Genomic DNA, 11,179 nt, shown 5'->3' with positions numbered 1-11,179 from the left:
CAAACAGGTCAAAATGCAATAAGTGTGCAATCTGTCCGGGAAATAACATTGGCAGAAGCCAGCGCCACTGTCCCGTGGGACTGCTCCTCTCGCTCGGCCAGAAAGCGCAGGGTTAATGCATTTCCCACATCACTGATCCCAGAGCAGCGCAGCGCTACGTCAGGCCACGCCATCTGAAATGCCAGATAACACGAAAAAAGACAATAGTTTGATTATCTCATTATGTGCTGATTGGTCCAAACTGTCTGTTTCCTCTTCTCGGGCCGTTTTCCTGTCTCATTTCCAGGACTGGACATCTCTGTGTCATGTTCTTTTTTAGACCATTAGTCCACAATTAGAAGCCACCGCACAGTGCGCTGCAGAGTTCAAGTGAGCGTGCAGCGTGTGTTCACAGCCTGTCTATGTCAGTGGGTCAGAGTCAGTAACACTTCAAGAGTCACGTAAAAACACAGCAGCAGCGCATTGTGCAACCTTTATCGTCTCATTTGGTCAGAATTGTTACGTCAAAACTGTCCTAAGTTCATACCTGACCAAAGTTTTCTAGAATTTGATTGGATCAGCTAGATTCTCTCAAAACACATTCTTTCAGCAACAAATCAGTTGAATTTAGGAGTGATTCATCTAATTATTCACCAAAACGATTTGTCCAAACACTGAATCATTTAGGAACAAAACAGTGACTGACTGCGTCCGAAATTGCATAACGTTAGGCCTACTCTCTGGATAGGCCTACTTCTTTTGAAGATGTTATTTCGTAAACACAATATGTAATTTTGTTTAAAATTACAACAATTTAAATAATGAACCAGTAGGCTACATCTATATTACATCCATATTATGTATGTTCATATTGTCTTACCATAAATCATTACAGTAAGCAATAATAAGTGTTCATATTTTAGACTTGTGGGGATGGATTTTGCGGGAAATTACGTACACGTCATTCGTCCGTGCGTGTCTCGTCATATCCCTAAACAGAGAGCAGTAGCTCCGGTGTATATGTGGCGCGTGAAGCTTAATTAAAGTTAAGAGCGAGAAATTACCGGTTGTAAAAACAAAGAAATGCAGAAAAAAGCAGAATCTACAAGTAAAAAGGGAAAGTACATAAAACCTTGGCTTTTTTTAGAGGAGCAAAAGATTTTAAAGAATTTAAAGCCGATCCAGAGATGGCTTCTTTCTTACTCAAGGGGTAAGATATTTTGTTTCTTGTAGCATATAACAGTGAGGGGGTTATGTAGTGTTAGCTTTTGTAAAAGGTAATTTAATTTTTGTTGTAGTACTGTGCTGATTTTTAGTTCAAGAATGGGCTGTGTAAATTACAAACCTAATGGGTCCCCAAATGAATGTCTTCAGGTGTTAACTTGTGACTTTGCATCGAAAATCTCTGTTTCTGGTTGCGTTTCATTCAAAGGCTTAGAGCTGACAACCTATAACTTTTGTAACATCATTAACTTAAAACCTTCAATGTTTTCAATTACTCAAAGGACTTACCTGATCAGATGACAGCTTTTTTAGATTTCCATGTGTACATCAGTGCTGCAAATCAGACAGAGCCAAAGCACAACCAAAACAATTTACTTCTTCAAGACACATGCAGTTTCATCTATTAACAGCCAGAGGGCCAAACGTTACACAGTGTACCTTTAAAAAGTATGTCCTCTGTAGTATGATTGTGTGCAGTATGAATGTTATCATGGTCATGTCAGCTGCATCATTCAGAGCTGCTATTCACAAATCCTCTCCAGTGGCCTCATGGGATAGTAAAGTTACCTGCTGGAAGTATAGCACAAGTCATCTTGGCACTTTCCACCTACTGTTTTTATAAATACTGGATACTACTAATTTGGACATACTGCTCCTTTACATACAGTACTGTTTTTCACCTACAAAGCAAGTGACTGTTTTTATGAGTGGTCACTGAATCATTCACCCAAATGATTTGTTCAAAATGCTGATTCATTTAGAAGTGTCTTTATGAGTGATCCTGGATTGGAGATGCGAACGACTGGAAAGCTACAGTTGCTCTGCTACACACAAAGCTTGTTGCTTTGACTTCTTTTAGAGCTATTTTTTTTTTTTTTCATTTTTGAAATAAAATATTTCCTTTCTAATCCCACGTCAGAACAAATGGATACTTTAGCATTCATTAAAAAAAGTTTTGCAGGATTATGTGATTCTTACCCTGCCACACTCTTAAAGTGAGGGTCTACATAAGCCAGACCTGTTTGCAGTTTGCAACGAGACAGGAGATGTGGGTCTGTTCAGGGAAGAAGATTGTGCTGCCATGCAACAAAAGCAATCAGGGACTCGCTGCTTAGGCAGAGAGAACCATTGTACAGGTTGATTAAGTGTAAAAAAGTGTTCCCAGGGAAACGCAGGTAAAACTATTGAAATGGCTCAACTTGCGACCTTGGGTTTTTCTCATCTGTAAGTCAGGTGGTGAAGAATCACTCTAGCATTTTATTCTCCTGTACCATTGCCAATAGAAAGACAGCACAAATCATGTGCATAGATGCCACTTTTTGCTTTTACTGACTTATTGATAAAAGGAATAAAGACTGTCACGTGTATTTTAATGTAATTTTTTAAAATATATGATACATTTTTTTTATTTTTGATGCTGAAGAAATATTTTTAAGGCAATGTCAGTTCAACCGCAGCAGTCGTTGCAAACTCGTAAGCAAGGGAGTGAGATCTGAATTTCAATTTGGACTGTTTACACAACCATCCCTCCAAAATTTAAATCTTATTGCTTATTAACATGCAGCATACAATAAAGGAGCATCTATTACAAAACACTGGCAGTGTCTGCTTCTCTGTTATCATTGTGGAGACTGAGGTTAACCTATGAGGGGATATTTCGCATCTTCGAGTGGGCTCTGAGCCATCAGCATACTGCCCGGCTTAGACTGGGATGGCATTTTCATTCGACCTTAGGGTGACATCCTCATAATGGAAAGGCATCAAAAAGCTATCTGTAAAATGGAGTGGATTTCCATCTCTGATGCCTGCATTGATATGCAAAATCTGTTCATCAACCGGATATAAATCTGTTAGATGAATGTTGCCATTTCCACTAAATAGCCCTATTTTTAGACCACCAAAGGATGAGACAAATATTTATACTATTTTGAATGATGGATTTTAGTTCATTCCAAACAGAAAAGGATGCATTTGGTCGTGAAGCTCATGCCTCAAATGTTCATTTTCGTAGGTAATTGAAAACACAGTGCCTTATCTTTCATCATTTCGCAATATGATTATTCATATTCATGAAACATAAATATGAAAATATGACATTTAGATGCACAAGCATAGGATAAAGAATAAGGATGGGAATTGTAAAGAATTTAACAATCTGGCTTTGATACCAGACCCTTAGTGGTTCAATTAACAATTCTTTTTGGTACTTGTAAGGAATAAATATCTGGAAAAGAAAATGCAGTTCCACTGCCAATCAGATCATTTGAATAAATTAGAATAATTAAAGAAAGAAAAAAGAAAGAAAAAGAATTTGTTGCTTGAAATGAGTCTTGGGTAGTATAGTTTTTTAAACATTTTCGATTGAAAATTGACTATCCGGCATGTCAAACCCAGCAAGCATAAAAAGGAAATGGCTAGTAAAACCAAATAAAAACAAAATCAGCTAATCACTTCTTGAGAGCCATCAATCATGCCATTATTCTCTTAACCCCACTCTTCTCCTCCCCTGCTGCAATTTTCCCTGATGTTTCTCCAAGGAAGAGACAACATGAGCCATCTCAGTAAGAGCAATTACAGAGAGGCGTGTCTCTAAGAGTTTTTCATTTTCCCTCATGCCTCAGATAAAATTACTTTTATTGCTGTTTTCCTTCTCCCTCTGAAACCCATAATCAAAGAATATTTCCTACGGGTGGAAACACTAGGCTAGGTTTTACATTTGTGAATTTCATTAAACAAATAAAATGTGTCTTTTATTGCCTCATATAGCAAGATATACAAGAAACAATTAAAGGGCAGCAAATGACAGTCGTTTTTTGCAAAGTAGAGAAAACTATGTTTCTTATAGCAGGAGATGGCTTAGTATTTCAGCAAAAAGTCTTTGTTTTTATGAAATGCTGTATAATAACATTCAAATGGATTTTATAAGGTTATGTGGGAGGGTCATGGGAATCCAGTTGTGGCAGAATGATTTATTTGAGTTTAATGTTTTCAGATTATTGCATGTTCACGTGGGAGGCAACGTCTGTGTTCCATGTTACGCGTTTCTCTTTTTAGTTTCATGAAGCAGAAAAAATTAATGAATGTTTTCTTGGTCATGAGATGGTTTGTGGCTCTTAACCACGTTTCCTTTTAAAAGTAAATCACCTGGCTGTTTAAAAAGCACATAATTTGCTTAAGTAAAAGATAATTTCCCGTTATCACCTAAAAACTAAGAACATTCATCATCATCATCGTGGCTGAATTCAATATCCTTGTAACAGGAACATAGGAGCGTACTTCCTCCCAAAGACATTTAAAGTTATTTTCAGTACATGATTTGATTGAGTGAACTTGAATACTAAATAATGAATACATACTACATTAATATCCAACAGGCCTCATTAACTTTTTACTGAAGACTCCACACTGCAGAGACTTTGTCATTGTAAGTCTCCTTGTCTGTCTTTTCGGTCTACCTGGAGATTTACTCTGTTTACAACACATAACTGTGATCAATATTAGCCTGTTCTCAGTGAATATTGCCAATATCTCACGGCATTATTATTTCTCGGTGTTTGAAGATGAAGATCCACTCTAGGGAACAGTAATTGATGTACTTCCTCATGCCAGGCCTGCTCATAACTTCCCCCCTCTCATTCGTCTATTATTCTGAAGTGTTACCATGGAAACCATTTCAGCCTGCATCATATTCAAACCTGATCTCAAAAAGTATGTTTTGGTTTACCAAGTAAACAAGACAACAAAAATGAATATTTGTATTGAATCCACATAAAGGACAGCAGACACTGCAGTGAAATATGCTCAGGTGGAATATATGGGTGCTCATGGAGTCATCTCATTGGTTAGAAAAGCTTTATGCCTTCATAATAAATAACTGAAAGCCATCAGCAATAGGATACATTTGCCAAACGTGATGCATATTATGACAGTAATTTATTTCTCGACTCTTACCATTGATCTGTTGTATCATCTTGGGGTGTTTAGCAGCTCTGTAGAAACTGTGTGCAAGTGTGTGTGTTTGTATTTAATTAACTGTGTGCATGATTTATGGCATCAGGAAATTACAGAAATAGAGCCATATGAAACATATACTTTGAGCTAATGTGGTTGTTTTTTAATGTGCATCTCAGAGTAATTGGAACGTTTGGTTGTTAATCAAGGCAGCATGCTTTCAAGGCATCACAAACAAATCATTCTCATTATTTGAACTTAAATCACTTCTCTGCTTTAATGTGATGAGTAACTCCAGTCTTGCCACATTTCACTTTGCTAATTTATAGTGGAGACTACGGCTGCAACACTTCGCTACACTACACTGTTACATTTGTAACAGACTTTGATAAAGAGTGTGGAAAATTGTTATCTTAGAATTTCACATCATTTGTACAGATTGTAAATTAAAGTTATTTTTAAAATGACAACTTATGTGTAAATTAATGTCAAGTCCAAAAGGTGCAGTGTGAGTGTGAGTTGTTGTGATGGAGAACATGGACAACAGTTTAAATAAATGTGTGTGTGTGTGTGTGTATAATTTTTTTTTACCAATCCCCCATTAACCCCTTTAACAATAATAATAATAACAATAATAATAAAATAACTTTTATTCAGCGAATGACGGTAAAACTGAAAAAAAAACAAGAAAACAAAATTGAACAAATACATTAAAGGGCTAACAATTTAAAGGAAATTTTGTGTCAGATATGGTGTATACACTGTTCCATTTTGTTCCGTTTTTGTCAGTCCATTAGAAATAAATGGGGAAAGTAGTCCCTATCTGCTCAGAGCTGATATTTTTTAACATTTCAGTGAAAGGTTTGAGTAACTGTTATATAAATTAAACAAGAGAATCTGCTGATTCAGATGATATCCCTAGTGAAAAATAAATATACTAAAATGTATTTGAAATACATTATTTCATACTGAGTATACTACATCTACATATTTATGTACTTAAAGGGGTCATATGATGCGATTTCCATTTTTCCTTTCTCTTTGGAGTGTTACAAGCTCTTGGTGCATAAAGAAGATCTGTAAAATTGCAAAGACTAAAGTCTCAAATCCAAAGAGATATTCTTTATAAAAGTTAAGAGTCAACCATGCCTACCTAAAACGGCTCGTTCTAACACGCCCCCACATATCTACGTCACGATGTGGGAAGATTTGCATAACGCCGCCCAAATGTTCACGCAAAGAAAGAAGGCGTAACTTTTATTCTCGCTGTAGTATTGTTGTTGCCGCCACCGCCATGTCGTGAAGGCGCTGTGTGTTTCGTTGTGAAAGCGAAACTACTTTATTTGGCCTTCAAAAAGAGGATGATATCCGCTTCGAGCTGATCTGTGCTGGTCGCTGAGAAAATACATCAACTTCGCGCTGTGAGGTATTCGGCCAATCACAACGCATTGGATAGCTGGCCAATCAGAGCACACCTCGTTTTTCAGACCGATGAGTTTTGTAAAAATCGACGCGTTTCAGAAAGGCGGGGCATAGAGGAGAAACAATAATGTACAGTATGTGGAAAATAATGTGTTTTTTTTTTACCTTAAACCGCATAAACACATTTCATTACACCAAATACACAAAATAATGTTCTTTTTAGCAACATCATATGACCCCTTTAAATTAAAATTCCCTGCAATTGTACTTTTGGTATACTGAACTGGTATACTTAAATTCTGCTAAATCGGAACAACCAATTTTGTGCTTAATGCACTTTAATTGTGCGGAAGTAGTGCTGAAGTCCAACTAAAGATATACTGAAGTATATTTAATTGTGCTAAAGTGGAACTATTGCAAGTATACTTTAGGTACACTTTAAATATCTTGCATTTAAAGACTGATATTATTCATACAATGTCATACAATCCTCATCAATAGTGACATAAAAACAAATTTTTAGCTTAATATTAAGAAATGTGCATTGTGCACAAGTAGTAATCCCAAAAATGTTTAATTATAATTTTTATATCAGTAAGTCTCAAGCGTTATGTCAGTAAGTATGTTAATAGGTTTGAACTATAGTTAGTATGAAATAAATGTATTTTAAATATATTACTTTTTTACTTGGGATCAGCTGTCCTTTATGAGCCATTAATGTGTTTGCACATCAAAATTGTTTTTGTCCTGTAAATTAAATGTAAATGTAAATAGATGCATCATAAAAAAATATAATGTTGCAACGCCTCTCTATCTGGCTGTAATAAAGCCAGCTACATGCTCCTAATGTGTTTGGACTCTTCAAATGTCTTAGTATTTACATCATACTTATATCAGTTTTTCTGACACAGGTCAGGCGTTTTTATTCAGGCTAAAGTCCGTAGTAAAAAGAAATCTAAACTGGACATTGAGACAATTGTGTTGGACAGATTGCGTCAAACTTCAATTCTCTCATCCGCAGGGTTTTGCCATCATCAGTCAAGTGGCTATATTAACAAAATAAAACCCGACTGCAGATGTGACCCCTACTGTCACATGCAGCACCGAGGTACAGATCTGCGACAAAGGGAACGCTGTGACTGGCAGGCAGCGTTTGGGCGAGACATGCGCCTCAGCGGCGCTGTGTGAAGAGTCATATGGGACGAGTGGATGGGGCTGTTCATCATGTCATCAGACAGGATGATGAATTGGCTGACACCGCTCCGAGAGGTGCTGTCATATTCGTCATCTTTATTGAGCCAGACTTTAAGCAGCTCTTGCTTCCCGTCCAAAATAGTACAACCACAAATACTCTACGATGACGTCATGTCATCAGTTTTTATCCGAAAAGGGGGGAAAAAAACGTAATCTACTTATCAAAGATTTTTCATCTACAAACATTTTTAGGGAGTACCAACATTAATTACCTCCTTGAGAAATACATGGGCAGTTCAATGATCGACCGACTGAAGCAGACAAGTCAGACTGACGTATTTGAAGAAAAGGAAGTGATTGCATTCGCTCCCACTGCCCACCCTAAAAACGGCATGCCTAAAAATAGCATCCAGAGTAATGCTGGTGTCCAGACCTGAAGGGTGAACATCCCAGAGGATCATAGCCTTTCAGGCTGACTGCTCCATATAATCACCTGCAGGAGAAACTCTCATTATTCCAGGCCCTGATCTCTGTGTGAAGGGCAGAATAGCAACTATGGCTCAAGCTGAATTAAAACATTGACCCGTGCCTTAATCAAGCGCATCTGAGCTGGGGTCAATGGTGCCGTAGACCCCACTGGGACCTCTTGAAAAGGCCTGACAAATCCCAAGTCAGAGCCGGAGCCAGTTAAGGGCCAGAGGCCATATCACATGCTGCAGGTCAAGAAGCTGATTAACCGTCTGCACTGCAGACCATGTCAAAACACCCCGGCTCTGAGCATGCACCGGTTCGTGAGTATGCACCTCTGTCAGCAAGTGACACTAGTTGTGGAGTTTTGTTTAACAAACCAAAAGTGATGTGCTCCATCACTCAGAGGTCAGTTGCTCAGCAAAATATTAATTATGCCATTAAACTGAAATGCAATTGCAGTTTGAGCGCAACAAATCTCTGAAAGTTCTGGAAGTTTAAAATATTTAAGAAAGTCAAGTTTTTTTTTTAACCTTAAAGATTAGAGAGATAGACAAAATGACAGACAGACAGACAGACAGACAGACAGATAGATAGATAGATAGATAGATAGATAGAAAGCAGCAGATTCATGAAATAAGTGCAATGAAAAAAATCACTTAAAAAAAGCTAAGGATTCTCCAGGATGTTTTCGCTGAATTTCAATGCATTTGAAAGCCTTTTAAAGGTTCTGAAATTAATGAGAAAAGAGGATGTTCAGTTAAGGAGTGGATGTACTCTACCTTTCAAATTTTAGATTAAAGAGGGAACAGTTAAAGCTCAAGGAAATAAAGCTTAGGTTTATGAACCGTTGAGAAAAATGCCAATGGGTCACACAGCTCATTATGCAGTTGAGATAATGTTTAGGAACGCATACTGGCCCAGTTCACATTGAGAAGAGTTATTGCTCAGTATTCATCTTTGAGGAGATACATGCATTAAGCAAAATCACCCAAGCAAATGTGCTGTGGAACTGAATATCATGTTCAGCCAATCGGAATAGATACCAAATTTGTCTTTACTCTTTGCTCTTTGTTTTTAATGAAAATCTTTCATACATCTTAGAAATCCAAATCAAACTAAGTGCATAACATGAATTTTTCGAATGTGTTGTTGAATAGGTGGTGAAGCGATCATTTCAGTCAGAAGCAGCATGATCCAAAACAACACCCACTGCATTAAAAATGAATTAATGTTACCTCACAGGAATGTTATCAATTTTAGATTATATATTTTAAGGTAGGAAAAAACATGAACATTTTAAAATCAGATTTCTTGAGGGTAATCTCTCTTAATGCCGTCATCCCAGTGGACAAGGAAATGCCATTTGACATTGTGATCGATCAAATAAATCAGATCAATATGTTGTACTCATTAAATGTGTTATTCTGTATGTCTGTTCTCTCTAATGTCTGGTTATGAGAATAGGAAAAGAGAACAAAAGGATGATGACACAATAACAACAATGACTAAAGTTTTGATGCACTTTTAATACATCTTGGTCTGAAAGTAAGTAAATCAATCAGTGTAGCATTACACTGCAGTAGATTGAAGAAGGGAATAAAAGTTGCATGTCTCGATTCACCAGTTAAGTGATTAATGTCACTTTTTATATAGTACTTGAATACAAATTTTTGTAGAGTTGATGTCAGAGACAGATTAGATTGATTCAATTATTTTACGGTGGAATCGGAAGATCATGCTGACATTCAAAAAAAAACAAAAAAACAACTAATTGAGATCAGAAAAATATATGCTGTGACATTTAACCTTTCACTATGATCGATTTCCCCAGAGAAATTTACAAAAGTCAGTGTGTGATAAGCAACATCACAACTTACAGTGACAGAACAAACATTGAGTGAAAACCTATTATTTGGCATCCCTGAAGGTACTTCTCAAAAAAAGGCGGATAAAGCAGGGCCTGAAACTTTTTCAACAAATGGTTGTTAAATTTGGTTAAAAATCAGTTGGTTAAAGTAAGTGGCATATGAGATTTTTTTTTTTCTAATATAATGTTACAAATAATATTTTCTTTGGGTGTCAATAGTTTGTTAGTCATTCTCAGTTTTTTTTTTTTTTTATGTATAATAATTTTTTTATATTATATATATTTTTATAATAAATAAATATATATGTGTGTGTATATATAATGTATTTTATATATACTTATATAGATACTTAGAGAGTATAAGTGCTTATATATATGTATATATGTGTATATGTATATACAGTGCCTTACAAAAGTATTCATTTTTTTCACATTTTGTTATGTTGCTGCCTTACGTTAAACTGCTTTAAATTACTTTTTCTCCACATCAATCTACACGCCATACACCATAATGGTAAAGCAAAAAACAGTTTTTTAACATCTCTGCAAATTTATTAAAAATAAAAAACTTAAATGATTCCATTGCTTAAGTACTCATCTGGGACAGTTGAAATTTAGTTCAGGAGCATTCATATTGCTTGTAAATGTTACTACACATTAGGGGAAGTTAACCTGTGGCAAATTCAATTGAATGGGTATGATTTGGAAAGGCACACGTCTTAATAAAAGGTCTAACAGCTGATAATGCATATGAGAGCAAAAACCAAGCCCTGATGTCAAAAGAACTGTCTGTAGAGCTCAGAAACAGGTTTGTGCCAAACCACACATCTGGGGAAGAGATAAGAAAAAATTCTGCTTCATTGAAGGGTCATAGAAGCATGTAGTCTCTGTTACCCTTAATGGAAGAAGTTTGAAACAACCAGGACTCTTCCTCGAGCTGGCCTCCTGGCAAAACTGAGCAATTGATGGAGAAGGGCTTTGGTTAGAGTGATGGACAAGAAGCTGATGGTCACTCTAGTTGAGCACCATGATCATATGTGGAGATAGGAGAAACCTACAGAAGGACAAACA

Source organism: Sinocyclocheilus rhinocerous, unplaced genomic scaffold (genome assembly GCF_001515625.1).
Source record: "Sinocyclocheilus rhinocerous isolate Xijiao unplaced genomic scaffold, SAMN03320098_v1.1 scaffold1581, whole genome shotgun sequence".
Lineage (NCBI taxonomy): Eukaryota > Metazoa > Chordata > Actinopteri > Cypriniformes > Cyprinidae > Sinocyclocheilus > Sinocyclocheilus rhinocerous.
This window is presented reverse-complemented; position numbering follows the sequence as displayed.